This window comes from Canis lupus, chromosome 17, assembly GCF_003254725.2.
Source record: "Canis lupus dingo isolate Sandy chromosome 17, ASM325472v2, whole genome shotgun sequence".
NCBI classification, from domain to species: domain Eukaryota; kingdom Metazoa; phylum Chordata; class Mammalia; order Carnivora; family Canidae; genus Canis; species Canis lupus.
The window spans coordinates 12147272-12164311 of NC_064259.1; the positions used below are offsets into that span (position 1 = coordinate 12147272).

Here is a 17040-nt window from a genome sequence, read left to right on the forward strand (position 1 = left end):
TTCTGCTCTGCCCTTCATGATTTTTCTGTTTTATCAATTACAGAGAAAAAAGTATTAAAATGTCCAAGTATAATTGTGGATTTGTTTATCTCTTGTTGCAATTATAACCGTTACAGCTAAAGATTTCTTTGAGCTCTGTTATTTGGCTTATACCAATTTAGGATTGATATAACCTCCTGATTAATTTGCCATATAATGTTTATGAAAGTCTCTCTTTATCCCTGGTACTATTTTTCATTTTGAAACTACTTTTCTTTTTTAAGATTTTATTTATTTATTTGATCTAGAGAGTGAGGGCGTGCGCGAGAAAGCACAAGAGGGGGAGTGGGGCAAGCAGTCTCCCCACTGAGCAGGGAACCAGAGGCGGGGTTCGTTTCCAGAACTCCAGGATCATGACCTGACCCAAAGGCAGATGCTTAACCAACTGAGCCACCCAGGCACCCCTTGAAACTACTTTGACATCAGTGTAGACACTATCTTCCTAAGGGTTAGTATTTGCATGGTATATCTTTTTCCATTCTTTGATGTACCTTTATCCTTATATTTCCAGTGGGTTCGTTGTAGAAAGCGCATCTATGGATCAGTTGGGTTTTGCTGCTGCTTCTTCTTCTTCTTCTTCTTCTTCTTCTTCTTCTTCTTCTTCTAACCAATCTATTAATCTCTGCATCTTATTGGAACTGTTAAATCATTACATTTAATGTAGTTGTCAATATGGTTGAGTTTAAAGCAACTAGCTTGGTATCAGTTTTCTTCTTGCCTATTTTTGGCCTTTTCCCCTCTATATGAGTTTTTGTGTATTTTTAATTTTGCATATTTTAGGATCCCTTTTTAACTCTAATTTGTTTTGTTTTTAATTCCATTTTCCCCGTTAGTCCTCTATACTCTTGTCATACAGTTTGTGTGTTATAAACCCACAGGATAGTTACTATTTTTTTTACCTTAAACTATTCTATAATTTAAGAAAGTTAAAAAGAAAGTAAGAGGAAAAGAAAGAAAAAAGAAAGAAAAAGAGAAAAAAAAGAAGAAAGAAGAAAGAAGAAAGAAAGAAAGAAAGAAAGAAAGAGAAAGAAAGAAAGAAAGAAAGAAAGAAAGAAAGAAAGAAAGAAAGAAAGAAAGAAAGGAAGGAAGGAAGGAAGGAAGGAAGGAAGGAAGGAAGGAAGGAAGGAAGAAAGAAAGAAAGAAAGAGAAATACCTTTAAGATTTACCTATGTATTTACTATTTTTGGTGCTTCTCATTCCTTCGTATAGATCCAGATTTCTCCTTCAGCTTCAAGAATTTCCTTTCACATTTTTAAATGGTACATACCTCACATAGGTGAATTCTTTCAGGTTTTCTAAGCAAAGTCTTTATTCCATTTTTATTTTTCAAGTTCAGTTGGTAATAAATTCGAGATTTGCATTTTTTTCTTTCACTTTTAAAAATATTGCTCGTTATCTTCTATTTTGCATAGCTTCTGTTAGAAGTCTGTTGTGATTTTGTGTTGGTGTTCCTCTGTTCCTACTGTGGATTTTTTTTCTGTCTGCTTTAAAAAGTTTTCCTTATTACTGGTTTTTAGAAATTTCATTATGATGTGCTTTGCTGTGGCTTACTTTGTTTCTTCTGTTTAGATCCATTGAGCTTTTGGGATCTGTGTGTTTATAGTTTTCATCAAATTTGGAAAAACTTCCAGCCATCGCTTCTCCCTCCATCCCTCCCCTATATTTTTCTTCTCCTTCTGGATCTTGGCTTACGTCCTTGATACAGTCTTACAGGTCACTGATGCTCTATGTATTTGTTTATTCTCATTAGTTTTCTTTCTGTGTTTCCTTTTAGTTTATTTTCATTGCTATATTTTTTTCATTCACTGATGGTTTCTTCTGCATGTCTAATGCGCTGCAAATTCCTTTTCATGTGTTTTTCTTGTCAGATAATGCATTTTTCATCTCTTAAAAGTTCCATTTGAGTCTTTTTATATCTTCCACTTAACTTCTCATCACATTCATGTTTTCCTTTACATTCTTGCGTTGCCAGAGTGTATTTATTATAGCTGTTTTAATGTTCTATCTGCTGATATCATCATATCTGTCATTTTAGTGTCTGTTTCTACTGATTGATTTTTCTGCTGGTCAAAGATCTTTGTATTCCCATTAATTTTTATTGGATGATCTACATTGTGCGCTTTACAATGTTGGGGTTTGGAGTTTGTTGCAATCTTTTAATTAGTGTGATTTTTTTTTCATGCAGTTAAGTTACTTAGCATCATCAGCCTGAGCCTCCTTAGGACAGCTTTTAAGCTTTGTTAGAAACAACCTAGAGCAACTTTTAGTCTAGGACTGATTTAGATGTATTACCGAGTGGATACCTTAATAGATGACTGTACCCGCTGTGAACAGTCCTTCTTGAGCCCCTGGAATTGCTCAGCCTCCTGCTCTTCCTCCCTCTCTTCCCCACTCATTTCATAAAGTTTTTCCCAAGTATGTCGTCCACACTAGTCAATGATTGGAGGGAACCTCCCTGCAGATCTCTGGACATCTCTCTGCATTTTCTCTTTTTTAGCATTCACTCTGCAAACTCTGATCCTGCAAATTGGCTTCCTGGAACTCTGCTCTCTGTCTTCAACTCAGTGAATTGAGTTTTGTTTGGGTTCTCTGTTCTGCTCTATGTCCTGAGGGCTGCCTCCAGGCAGCAATGTGGGCAGTCATCAGGCTCATCTCATTTGTTTCTCTTCCCTCAGGGATAGCAGTCCTGTTCTGCCTCTTGCTCAGTATCTAAAAAGAGTTGTTTCATCTATTTACCTCATTTTCTAGCTGTTTGTGGTGGGAGAAGAATTCCCATAGCAGCTAATCCTTTGTGGTCAGAAGCAGATGTTGGCATCAATATTTTATAAGGTCCATTGGGTTATTCCACTGAGCAGCCAGGATTGAGAACCAGTTCTTTAGACACTCATCAATATCAGTTTTGTTTGTTTTTTAAGTCCTTGTCAATTCTTGAGATTAAAAATGATACATTCATATTTTGTAATTCAGTTTTTTGTGAGGTTGAATGACTTTTCATATTTCCTGGCCATTTACATTTTTTTCCTGCTAGACAAACCTGTTTATGCTTTTCTTAACCATCCCCCCCTTTTTCTTGTAAATTCAGAGATTTGCTTTATCAAGAGCCCTTTATATGTTACTGATATTATTTTTGTCTCTTAAATTGCAAACGGTTTTCCCATTGATCATTTATGTCTTGTTTATGGCGGCTGTGATGTGGAGGGAAGTGAAGGAAAGGTCCTGGTTGCACCGTGTGCTTCTAACTCCTTATGTAGCCCTAAATATTGGCTGTTTCCTTTATGGTCTCAGCTTGCGAAAGACGCTGATCTCTGGTCAGATTTATTTTAAACACCTTTCTTTAGAAATACATACCCACCCCCCTGCAAGGCACACTCCAAAAAAGGGACTTCATTTTGGTAGACTTTGCCTTTTTTTGGTGAACAGATTCAAGAATGTGTTAGATAGAACATAATGGATCGCTTGACCTCAAAAAGCTATACATGTACACGTATGCTCCAAACTGGCATGTAGTCATGGACTTTGGGCTCCTAGTTAGTGGCCCTGAGCATAGGCTGACTGGAAGAGAAGACTCCATCCCTGAGGCCTGACTGTGAAAGCCAGGAAGGAAGAGTGGACTTCCAGTGGTCACCTGGGAAGGCTATTGTTGTGGGAGGGGGCTACTGCTGGGGCATTTCTCCTCACAGGATTCCCTGACTGCCCCCATGCCCAGGTACTGCTGCTTCATCCTTTACTGAAGTGCACAGTAGACTGGAAGAAGGTCTGAGTTAGGAATCAACAAAGGGCTAGGGAACCTGGAGGTCAGTAGGATTCTGACTCCTGCAGGGCAGCTAAGGTTTGGTTCTGCAGATGAGCTCAACTCCCTACAAGGTCCTCCTCTGAAGACTTAAGATTCCCAGGATGCTTGGAATTCACACAAGTTTCCTAGCAGACATTATTATTATTATTATTATTATTATTATTATTATTATTTTACCTTCTTTACTCCCTTCAGGTGACACAGGAAGACCAGAGGGGCTGGAGTGGGAGAAATGCCTCCTCCAGATGGGATAAGGCTCTGGTAAAGCCTTGCCTCTAGAGTAGTCCTTTGGCATGGAGAACACTCTGGACTATTTTTAAATGGTCCCTTTTCCTCTCCCGTTGCCAGAGTTAGATGGAATCTTTCTGGGCTTTCCATGATGAGAAACTAGAAGGGTCCCAGAGATAAACTCCATCTCTGTCCTACAGTGCAACCTTGCCTGAGTTTCTTAAGCACCAGCAGCTGACAAAACCAGCAATCGTCCTGCCTAAGAGATTGAACTTCATGGTTCTTGACCTCTGGCAGGGATTAGTTTTTTTCTGGAGTTTAAGGAGAAAGGTGGCAGTAGAAAGAAATGAGATTTGACAAGTGGGCAGGGCCCAGGCCAGAAAAAAAGCCTGTGGACTCTCCTCAGTGCCCATTCTACTGGCAGTGGGGAACCCCTTAAGAAAAGGTTGAAAGAGTGGAAGAGGTTTTCAGATTTGTATTTCCCAGAGGTTCCTCCAAGCAAAAGGTTTGAGGGGGATGAGCTGAAAGCTATTATTGTCATTAAGGCCAGAGACAGAGAGTGAAGGGTGGTAGCCCTGGAGATTGGAAAGAGTTTTAGGACCCAAGAAAACTGAAGGAGCGGTATATTTGGTGACTGATCCTGTGTGGTGGCAGAAAAAGGCACAAAATGCGGGGAGGCCCAGCATGTAACAGCTCCAAAGCCCCCAAAACTCCTCCCCGAGGTATAGCCTCCACCCCAGTACAGCTGGTTCCCTTCCTGCTCCAAGGAGGAGATGAAGGATGGCATGGAGGTGCCTTTAGAACTCTTGTTATCCACCATCAGACACAAGCGTCAACGTGCTTGCAGGTAATTGCTGAGCGTGGTCTAGTCAGATTCTAATCACACCAGGAAACACTTATTTGAAATTCTTAACACGGGAACAGTCCTGTTACACTATGAAAGACTGGCAAAATATAAAAAGAACTGGGTTTATATGACTAACCTGAAATATGCCAATTAAGCTAACTAGCAGAGACTTATGCAATTGTTTTGCATCTGGGAAGTCTGCGCAGAAATGAACTCAGCGGAGTAAAGAGAGTTTATAGAGCACAGGCTGGGATAACGCTAGGCCAGCTGGGTACCCATGCCAAGTGTCCTACTGTCATAGCCCTCAGAATAGCAAGGACCTGCCAACCATGGTCTGAACCAGCTTGCTGCCTTCAGGAGGGGACCACTGCCATTGAACTGATGAGCCCCCGGGGTCACTGAGGAATCAAATTCATCCAAAACCCCTAGAGACAAGCATTTCAGTTATTACACAGACCTCAGGAAATTCTACTTTTTAAAATTAAGGGATAAAACTATCAATCACACTTTAAGGTAAACCTTATTCTTTTCAGGGTGCCTGGGTGGCTCAATTGGTTGGGCATCTGCCTTCTACTCGGCTCATGATCCCGGGTTCCCAGGATGGAGCCCTACATCGGGCTCCCTGCTCAGGGGGCAGCCTGCTTCTCCCTCTCCCTCTGCCTGCTGCTCCTCCTGCTTGTGCTGTCTCTCTGTCAAACAAATAAATAAAATCTTAAAAAAACAAACCATCATTCTTTTCATTTGACTGCTCTGAATTGATATTTTTTTTAAAAAATGAATGTAAAAATGTCTGTAGTAAATGGATAAAGATTTGAAGGTCTGAGGGTTAGACAAGAAGGTCAAGAGGATAAGAAGTCCCTTCCTCTTTGGGCTCCTCTCACCAAGCACAGGGCTTAATATATAGCAAGTATTAGATAAAAATCTTTAAAAATTAACTGTTATGTCAGATCTGTATTTCCTTTTTTAAAATAATTTAAAAATTATTTTTCAAAAATAATTTTTAATCTTAAAAATTATTTAAGAATAAATAATTTCTACATCCAACACAGGGCTTGAACTCACAGCCCTGAGATCCAGAATTACATGCTCTATCAACTGAGCCAACCAGGCACCTCATCAGATTTGTACTTCAAATAGGCTTTGACCACCATTTTCCACGTTCTCAATAATAATCAGCTCTCTATGCAAACATATTCCTAACAATAGTCAAAATAACATTTTTTATTTCTCAAGTACTCCACCTTTTTTTAAAAATTTTTAAAAGGATTATTTATTTACTTGTGAGAGACAGAGAGGCAGAAACATAGGTAGAGGGAGAAGTGGGCTCCCTGCAGGGAGCCCGATGTGGGACTCAATCCTGAGACTCCAGGATAAGGCCCTGGGTCGAAGGCAGGTGCTGAACCGCTGAGCCACCCAGGTATTCCTCAAGTACTCCACCTTTAAAGTAAAGTTGGCTTGCTATGCTCACCGGTTCTAGGCAGCACAGACCAGAGGCTGTCCTTTGTTCAGAAGGCAATGTGTGTCTTCTCAACTCCAATGAGTATAGAAGACACTCAGAGTCTTTTGCAAAATAATTTGCAAATGCTTATTATAATCATTTTTAGAACTGCTTTGGAATATGCAATTTCTAGGAGACTCAGTGTTGATTGCCTCAAAAATTCTTTGTCACTCATTACATGGGCGCTCTCACCTACCAAGGTCTTCCCATCCTGTAAAGGACCTTCCTTTACATAGACTATTAGTTTGGCATTGTTGAACTGCTGGCCACATGGGAAGGCAGCCCAGACTTGGGTCAGCCAGACCTGGGTTCGAGTCCCACATCCACTACCATCTCTTTGCAAGTATTTGAGTGAATCGCTTCTCTTTCTGTACCTGAGTTTTCTCATTTGGCAAATGGAGGTGTAGTCAAGGCTCATTGTGAGAATCAAGAGAGGAAACAAGGAAACATGTGAACCCCCTATATAAACTTTAATGCAGTACATAGGGGTAAACGATTTCTTTATTTCTGCACAATATAGAGGATTTTATCTGATGGCACTTTGTCCCCAATTGTATTTTTTAAGATTTTATTTATTTGTTCATGAGAGACAGAGAAAGAGAGAGGCAGAGACACAGGCAGAGGGAGAAGCCGACTCCCTGTGGGGAGCCCTATGCGGGACTAGATCCCAGGACCTCGGGATCATGACCTGAGCCAAAGGCAGATGCTCAGCCACTGAACCACCCAGGTGCCCTTGTCCCCATATGTATTACATAATTGCAGAGCCTGAAAGTAAATGCCTAAAGAGAGACAAGGACAGAGAGACAATGTTCAAGGTTGACAGCATGTAAGTGGAATGCTCATGTGATATGATGACCTATATACTATTTATTTATAGTAATAAATAATGCTATTTATTACTTGCAGCATGCTTATTGGTGAAACATTACTGAGCCTAAAGTCTTTTTAGAGCCTCAGATCTATGACTGGCAGAGTTCCAGTGTCACGTGGTGAAGGAGAGGGCGCCAGACCTCCGCCTCCTGATTCCCAGTCTCCGTTCTCATATCTCTGCTTGTCCAAGTACAGCCTTTAAAATCTGTAGCAAGACAAGATGGTACTGCTTCTGAAGATAACGAATTCCCCATATTCAGAGGCTTGATGGCCATCAAAGAGTGATACGGTGTAAGTAATGTCAGTCTTCTATTTGGGAGTCGGTGAGGGATGGATGGTGGTAGAAACAATGACCTTTAAAGATCTCCTGACCTTGAACTTCTGGGAGGTTCTGAGCTTATAGATCCAGTTCTTGGCTCCTGATGATCACAAGGATAGGAGGCTGACAGAGAGGGGGGTAAGGGGGTGACCAAAATGGTTCCTGAGCTGGACTCATGTTTGCCCAGCCTCAGCATCCAAACAACACATTTTAGAAAATTCCCAGGCATGTGCACACCTTTTGCTGTTGTGCACAGGGAATCCAGACATGCAGGTAACCAAAGCCATGTCTTTTCCCCTTTGCACCCCGACTCATTCTGCTTTGGCTAGAGAACAAGGGAGAATTTATCCCTAGATTCATAATCCCTCAGTCCAAGTGAGTGAGCCATGGTGGGGAGGTGGCCACACTTCTGTCGTCCTGGACAGTCATACGCTGACCTTAAAGGCAATTGATGTATCAGGAGGCTCTTCAGAAACACAGAGCCATGAGCAGGTAACTCCAGGAGAGAATCAGTTTGTCCCACTCAGGAGAGGGCTACAATCTGCCCTCCTTTCTCCTCCAAAAGAGCCTCTTGCCAGACTCTTTGGTCCCTCGAACGAGCTTCTGTTAGGCTGAAACACTGGGACTTTGAGGGGAGTCGTGGGGAGTGTAGTCCATCAGGAAAAGTCACAGTGAAGACTCAAAATCACATGCTCTGAGGAGTAGCTGAAGGACCTGGGGTTGATGGACACAGAGTAGAGATGTTTAGGAGAACATGTCACTGCCTGCACACCTCCACTGAAGGAGGTTATTTGTTCTGAGTGCCTCTGCAGGTCACAGCTGAAGCCAATGGCATGGAAGTTACATTGATATAGATCTAGAACCAACTGAAGGACTAAATTTCTGATGGTAAAAACCGTTCACACGTGCAAAGGGTTATCTTATGAGAAAGAGCGCTCCCAGCTACTGAGTGTACATGAGGCCAGGCTGGCAACCCCTGTAAGCATTTATTCAACAAAGAATGAGTTAATAATTGCATAACATTCACTGAGCAACTATTCTGTGCTTACACTGTGCTTGGCAATGGACCACAGAAACAATAAACTGCATTCCCTGTCTTTTAGAAATGTGTGGCTCAGCAAATCCCACTACTATGGTCACAGTAGTGGGATTTGTGGAAGTACTGGGATTTGGTTGGGGAAGACAGGTGGTCCTCAATGACCAGTAGAGGTAGGTACTCCCTTTATTTAAAATCCCAAGAGCTGGGATCCCTGGGTGGCGCAGTGGTTTAGCGCCTGCCTTTGGCCCAGGGCGCGATCCTGGAGACTTGGGATCGAATCCCACGTCGGGCTCCCGGTGCATGGAGCCTGCTTCTCCCTCTGCCTGTGTCTCTGCCTCTCTCTCTCTCTCTCTCTCTGTGACTATCATAAATAAATAAAAATTAAAAAAAATAAAATATTGAAAAAAAAAATCCCAAGAGCTTCTCTTCCCCACCTCCCCAATTCAAAGCCGATTTCATCTGTGCCTCCTTCAAACCTTCACAAGACCAGATAGAGACAGACAAGAAGGACAGGTCCATGGGCAGGGGCAGGCCAGATGGCCTGTGTCCCTTTTCCCATATCACAGCTGTTGTCTTAGTAGATCTGTGTGAAATGCAGGATTTAGATTGTGCTCTGAAAATGCAGAGGGCATTCTTGGTGTAAAAGACTGTGTGAGCAAAGACAGGTCCGTGGGGAAATGAGGAGAGCAGCCTGCCTCAGGGGAGAGCTTGTGTGGAAGGTGAAGTCTGCGGGGGCAGGGTCCAGGCTGGGACAATCTGCATTTCCACCATGCAGATCGCTAGTCTAGCTGGAGATTTGGAAAACACCACACTTCACTTTGCCACCGTGCGTACATTCTTCCTCTAAGAAGACTTGTTTGTAAACATTATATAAACATAACCCAAAGTTATTGTGAGAATAGTTAATAGTAATTCAGATCATAGTAATTATCGAACAGGCCAACCAATAATCACACATAAGATAACCCCCAAATTAGTAATTAGATGGTGATGAACAGTATGATTTGGGGATATTGATGGTTGATAGATAAAGAGCTTTATTCAGTATAAGGAGCACGCAGACATGCGCGCACACACAGTTCACCTAGTGAAGTCTGTTTGTAGTCCTGTGTTGGGGGAATTATTGTGGAAACCTGTCCCCCGACTTGTCATCCAGTTGCAGGTGCGGGCAAGGACCTCTCTGCCCAGCGCCCCAATAAAGAGAATTGCCAAAGAACCAAAGTAACCTGCCCGGTTGGCTCATTTGGCCTAATCTAAGCTCATCTAAAATGCAAGCCTGGAGTCGCATAGCCGTTACACAGACATGGAGCCAGATCACCTACTCATCCAGGGAAGTCACTTTTTTTTTTTTTTTCCCTCCAGGATAGCAAAAGGGAGAAGCAGCTTATTTCTCACTTCAGAGGCAGAAGGATAGTCTGAAATGAGGATCACAAACAAACCTCCAGGGAAATCCAAGTCCGTGATGAGAAAGAACCCAAAGGCCACCCAAATGAAAGAAACAATAGACGGAGACCACCTCCCCCCTGGTCACAGAAGATGGAGCGAGTGGCTATGTGGGGAACAGATGGAGGGACACTGGCCCAGTTTCAACTGCTATTTAGGGTTTGGATAGCTGGTTCTCGCTAAAGGCTGAGACAGAAAGCATGATATTAGCTTCCTATTGACTTTTCCTAGGGGCAAGTCTACACCTTAAAGTTGAGAGGGAGCTTCAGAATGTATTGATCTGTCATTGTATATATGTACCAGTTCTATTTCTGTAACTTGGACTGCAATTTCCTTCATCATATCAAAGGATTTGCTATATAGAGAACCTTAAATTTTACAATGCCAGTGACTGTCAATTAAGATATGATTGAATATATCACGGGTATCATATGTTCAAATGAGGCCTGTCGCTAATAGCACTGGAGGCAATGGCTTCTCTTTCTCCTCTTTCCAGGAATGGGAAACTGCTCAACCACAGCCCGATTGTCACGGCCAACGTGAAGTAAAGAAAAAATTCAATGGAAAGGAATGTCTCTAATCTAGGCATTCAAATCCCTGGGGGAGGGGAGCCCCCAAAACACAGGCTTCCAAGGCATTTTTTTCTGTTTTTCCTTAGGCATGTCTCCTACTCTACAAAACCATTTCCTTTTCTTCACACTTGGGCCTTACAGCAGATTGAGGGGATAAGCTGACCAAGGAGAATGATCTCATTTTACAGACATGAATGTTGGGCCTCAGAATGCCTAGCTGACTGGGAAAGTGTCACAGAACCGGTGGACAGAGTCTACCTTGAGCTAGTCTTGTGCCCCTTCTCTGAGAGCCTTCCTTTTTCTCCGAGGCCTATGTCATTACTAAGCCGGAGGCACATTGGTCTGTCTAGCATGAGGGTTTGAATTCTCTACTCTGCTCTGTCACAAACCCACCATGTGACTTCAGAGAAGCCATTTCTCCATATTGGTCTCTGAACTCAGGTAAGGGCTCACATCCTCCCGGTGGCTCACTGATTCTTCACTAGTAGTCTCTGCCTCTAGAGCTACTGAGTGTGCACAGTTGCTGGAATGGTCCTTCCATAAGGGATCTCTGCATTACACCGGCTCACTTAAAACACTGCAATGGCTCCCCATCCCCCAAAAGATAAAGGCCATGCTTATTTAGCCTGGTTGTAAGGTCCTCATTGAGCTAGCCCTTCTCTCCCCAGCCTCCTTTCTTGTTTGTCCTTCCTCCACACTCTATGCTGCAGATCCGTCAATATGAATGATGCCTGGACACTTCTCCGCCTGTATGGCTTTTTCTCATCCCTTTCATCCCTCTAGCTCCTATTCTAAGACCTGTGCTGTGAATCCCTGCCCCTAAGAAACAGCCTTATGACCCCTGCCCTCCTCCCCTTCCTGAGCAGAGATACCAGTTGGCTTTTCCCCTCTGGGGTCCTGTAGTCCTTTGTGAATATCATTGCTGGATCTGACTTCTATTAGAGAGAAATAACTTATTTTCGTGATTGCTCTTCAATTTACTAGGACGTTTCAATTTGTTTCGTTTTGCTTTTTAAATGAAGATTATGTTTGAGTCATCTTTCAATCCCTAACATCTAGTATTATATCCGGCAATAGATGTTAAAGAAATGTCCGTTGAATACATGACTGAATAAATGAATGAAAATGGGCTAGAGCATCTCCCTGGGGCTTTCTACTCATAAATTTTCAGAAGTCTGATCCACATGCAGGCTCAGGACATCTTGCCAGAACAGATTTTCTTCCCCCCTGATGGAGATTTTATTGCTTTTCATAGGGAGCTCCATACCAACAAGCAGCCGGAAGACCTCAGAGATGAATGCCTTGCATCAGAAACCCCAGGAACAAGGAGCTGGGCAAGAGCCATTGCGGCTGGTCCAGCTAATCCTGGTGGACAGCTCTGCCTGCAGTGACAGAGAGGCCACCCAGGCTGCTGTCTGATGTGGCCAGGGCAGGCTCGAGCCTGGGTGGTCAGTTTCTCTGGTTGGCCGAGGTGTGGGTGTGCGGGAATCCGCTCCTCGCCCACATAGCCCAGGATGCTGTGTCTTGCCCAGAGGCACTCTAAGGAGAAGGCAAGCCCACTCCTCCTGGGGGCCCCGGCTGTTTCGGGGCCTTTCGAGGTTTTCCAGGACCTCAGAGGCACAGCCAAAAGTTGAGTCAAGTTCTGAAGAGAAGTGGAAATACCTTCATCTTGAAGAACAGGCAGGCGAGCTGGGGGCCTCTTTCCTCCAACATCCTCCCTGACAGGTTAGAAAACGGATTTTAGAGAGGGGGGCCTTTTATGGTCACTTAGCAAGTGAGCTTCAGGGTATTTAATTTTGCAGTGCCAAGGGAAATGAGGAAGTGTGCTAAGACTTGCGAATCCACCATGCCCAATCTTCCGGAGTCACCCTGTCACGTGTTGGCAGCCCTCCCCTCCCTCGCTCCACCTCCACCCCTTCCCAAACCACCACCCATCTCACTGCCTCTTCCATAAGGCACTTACCTCACATGCAGGTAGACTTGCCTTACACAGTTCACATTCACTGACAGATAAGCCAATATAGAAGGGCAGGTGATGAAACTAGACTGGCCAGGGTGGGGTGTGTGTCTCAGCTCTACTACTCAAGCTCTGTGGCCTTGGACAACGTACTCAGCCATGCGGTGCCTCAGTTTCCTGAACATTGTAATCAGATAACAGTCATACCCATCTCATAGGGTTGCTCTGCTAGTTGTGGCTACCTTTAGTTGAAAACCTACCAGGTGCCATGAGCTTTACCAGCGAGTCCTAAACAACAACACGCTGCAAAACATGCCCTATTATCTGTCTTTCACAGAAAGGTATCAGCTCAGCCTGTACGAAGTAGGGTGCTGACTCCATCTCAGGTTGGTCTGACCTCAAATACAAAGCTCTTTTCCTATACCTAGGGTGAGGACATATCCCAGTTTCCCTAGGAAGTTGTAATTAATATCTATTGTCTATAAATAATTGTTTTTTTAAAGATTTATTTATTTATTTATTTAGTTGAAAGGAAAAAGAGAAAGAGAGAGTATGAGCATTGGGGTGGGGGCAGAGAGAGAAGCAGGCTCCCCGCTGAGCAGGGAGCCCAATGCCCAGAGCCAAAGCAGAGGCTTAACTGACTGAGCCACTTAGGTGCCCCCTAGAAATAATTACTAACAGTGCCTCTTCCACATTCATAAGTGTACTGGTTTGGGCAATAAATTATTTGGTTGCCTTACATGCTCTGTATTTCTTCTCTGCAAAGGAGATTCTAAATTTCTATAAAAGCCACATTTAGAATTAGAAACTCTGTCTGGAGAGCCAAGGGTGGGCAGGCAAGCTGGCCTGGTTTGGTAAATAGATTAGGCATCTTGTTTACTGGTAGATTTGGGGCCCGATTGGAAAGAAATACAGCCTCCCTTTCTTTGTCTTTGCAAGTTTTACCAAGATGCATCTGCAATCACCTGACCTTTTCACAAAAGATTCTGGAATTCAGAGACCTGTTTTGTGGTGGTTACTGAGTTATCTCCCTTAACTGAGATGTTTCTGCAATTTTCTGCAATATTCCATAGGTCAGATCAAACAGCCCGGATAGGAATGCAGGGTGGTAAGTTCAGAAACTTTTCCTATGGACCTTTATCTATTTTTATTTCTGGGTTTTGAGTTCTAACCCTTTCATAACAGTTCTACTTCTTTAAAGAAAATGTTGATATTGGATAGAGAAACAAAGAGCAACAACCATAACAAAGGAATCACAATAAAAACTAAAAGACAAAACAAAACACCAACCAAAAAAAAAAAAAAAAAAACACCCCAAAACAACAACAATAAACCGGTGAAAACAGAGCGCCTCCTATTTTGGAGTCAACAATGGAAAGTCATTCCTTTTTTTTTTTTTTTTTCCCCTAAAGATTTTATTTATTTATTTGAAGCAGAGAGAGAGAAAACACTATTCAATGCAGTTGTGATGGGGAATCTGTCAAGATAAATAACGAATAACTGAGTTATTCTGTTTATTGTAGTGAGGCTTGAAATTCTGGATCTTTCATCCTTGTATTCTTTGAGTCCATTGAGGAATCGTGTTACTTTCACCGTAGTACCCCCAATGCCTGGCATAAGAACACACTCCTTAGTTTTTTGTTGACTCAGAGAATGAATGATTAAAATTCTATCACCAGATGGAAATCTGAAATCTTGCTTTAAATTGATGATGCATGTGAAATAATAACCATCATTTCAAATCCTTTTGTAGAATAGATGGGAAAAAAAATAAAAGAGAAGCATTGGCAGATATGTATCAATTGTGTTTTGATTTAGCAGGTATTATTTTCTGGAATAAAAATCTGGCTTGCTTATACAGTACATACTCTATGGCTCAGATATGGCCAACCTAATCATTTAGCTCATTTGGCCTAATATGCGTTCAGCTAAAATGCAAGCCTGGTGCTAAAAAGGAAATACATACAGTAATCCCTAATCCCTCAGCAACTATGGGAACTGTTGTCTGAAAAACACCAAGGTTGAAAATCCTGAGTTGGCAAGAAGAATAAAGGTCTTACTACAAATAAGGTGTTGGGGAAAATACTTGAAATAATGCTAAAAATAGATTTTTAAATGCAGCAAATAAAACTTCTAGGAAAAATCTCCCCTTTCAAAACAAACTAGTCCTATTCAAGGTAAACATTTAATCTTAGAGGCAGTCTTCCGCTGGCTGTTCAGGGAGGGCTGCTGCAACTCCGTGGATTTTTAGTTTTGTGACAGACTCATTCTGTACTGTTTGAACCCGCCATTACCAATTCAAATTGTGCTTTTAGTTTCCCCTTTTAAATTTTTGCATGTCTTGGCAAAAATGCATTGGTAATCACCTGGACTTTTCACAAATTACTGTGGAATTTACAAACATTTTTTGGTGGCGATCCAGCCACCTGCCTTTAACATGGGATATTTTCTCTCCGCACATGACCTGGGCAAAGAGTAAGAGTGGTGAGGTCTAAATTCTATCATGTTCTCTTGCTTCACAAGACTACATAAAATCTGAAGGATTATAAAAAAGAGGCTCATGAGTTTGAACAATTTGACATGCAATTATAAACCAGTATCAGCGCTAATCCTGAAATTGGCAAGACATTATGAGAGTTTCTGACTGGATTGACACATGACTTAAGCAGACTGCTCCTTCCTCCCAGCCCTTCCTCTCCACTTGCCCCTGACAACTCCCCAGCATTTTCATGGGGGAGCTGAGCAAATGCCACGGTCTTATGGGGTGAGGCAGGTAGCAGGATCACCTCTTACCATGTTGCAGAAGGGAGGTATTTGGGGCTGTGCAAGTTGAGATCTGTGGATAATTAAAATGGAGAAAAGGTCTAAATAGGTTGTCCAAACAAGGAGGGCCCCAGGCTTATTTGAGGAATCAGATAACATAGTCAAAATGTGGGAGAGACAGTAAGATTGAGCAAAAGCAGCAGTAAGAAGGAACATGTGGAGGAGGTTCTCTGGGTCACTATCAGAGCCAGGGCACAATGGAGCATGGCTGGATCTTCCAAGCTCCCTGTGCTGGGTGATGGGGTAGGTTGGAACCACTTGAAAGGTGTGGGATGAAGCCAACCCACTATGCTCCTCCCTTAGCACCTCTAGGCCCCTCACATTTACATCCTTACTTCTCCTGAAACTTCCATTCCCACAACATATCCTCTCCCACTAGAACATGGTCTTATTTAGGTTTTTTAGTAGCACAAATCTGATGGTCTCACTGTGCAAGGGCTCAGTATCAGTGCATCATGTGCTTGAGGGGTATGGGCGGGTATGGGATGTGGACTCCTATGTCCCTAAACATCAATGTTGATGACACTCTTCCAGAGACATGGTGGGATGTGAAAGAAAGAACACTGGACTTCAAGCCCAGGTCTTCTGTTCTCAAATCCAAAGTTCTACCCGTAGCACCATCCTTGAAATCTTGACTAGGTACAAGTGCTGACACTCTTAGGCACCCTAAAGGAAACAGAATATGGAAAATCCCTTTCTTTAAGTAGAATACAATTTAATAAAGGAGATGGCATGAACTCCCAGGGCAATGAGACAACAACCAAAAAATGATACAAAACTCACAAGGTGACTTGAGTGTGGTCTGGCCCATATGTGCTGGGGAAATCCAAAGGACTGAAGCAGAAGGAGGCTGGAAGAGCTCCTATTTGGAGACAGGACCCAGACACCAGGAGAAAGTTCCATGTGATGATGATAATGATAAAATAATTATTACAATGATAATGAACTATCATTATGAGTGCCTATTATGTGTTTGGATTGTACTACCTGCTTTATTTTGGATTATTTTGTGTTAAACTCCACAATACATAAGGTAGAAGTTGTTGGCTATATTTTATAGATGAGGACTCCAAAGATCACGTTAAGATTCTGACCAACGTCACATAGCTCATATGAGGTAGGGCAGGGGATATGTCCCAGATCTGCCTGTTGGTACTTTCTTTTGCACTACAGCATCTCAAATCAACAATGGAACCTTAGTCCAAACTCTTTCATTAAATAAAGTGAAAGCAAGTCCTTCCACGGGTCCACCTCTTGAATCTCAATATACTCACCTGGCTTCTTCAGTTCATTCATAAAAAGACATGGCTGCAAAGCATCCCACAAATAGGATCCTTATCCAAAAAAGTAAATTGGAGACAGAAGACTCTGGAATTTCTTCGTATGTCTTATTTCCAGCTGTTTTCCTGTGCTCAAAATAACCTATTGAACTATGTGGTCAAAATAAATTGACAGAAATATTTCTTGTTTTAATTTCCATTCTAAAGCTTTCATCATTCTTATTGACTTGTTTATTTAAGGATCTAATTTTAATTACTAAGTGACATACTCGTTATTAATTCCATTTGCTTTTTGTAAAAGAAAGCATAAACCCCACATGCTCAGTGAGTGA

General features: G+C 42.4%; 1 long non-coding RNA gene across 4 annotated transcripts in view; it reads left to right on the forward strand.

Moving 5' to 3' along the window:
* The window catches only part of LOC112664793 (uncharacterized), a 30873-nt gene extending 14076 nt beyond the window's left edge, over window positions 1-16797 (forward strand). The window contains exons 4-7 of one of the 4 annotated variants that reach the window (XR_003139979.3): window positions 7312-7566; window positions 9996-11089; window positions 11904-12373; window positions 12943-16795. This is a non-coding gene — a long non-coding RNA (uncharacterized LOC112664793). Of the gene's footprint in view, window positions 1-7311; window positions 7567-9995; window positions 11778-11903 lie in introns of those variants that run through there. The other 3 variants (XR_003139978.3, XR_003139977.2, XR_004806314.2) reach the window with 3 other exon arrangements.
* The last annotated feature ends 243 nt before the right edge of the window (window positions 16798-17040 follow it).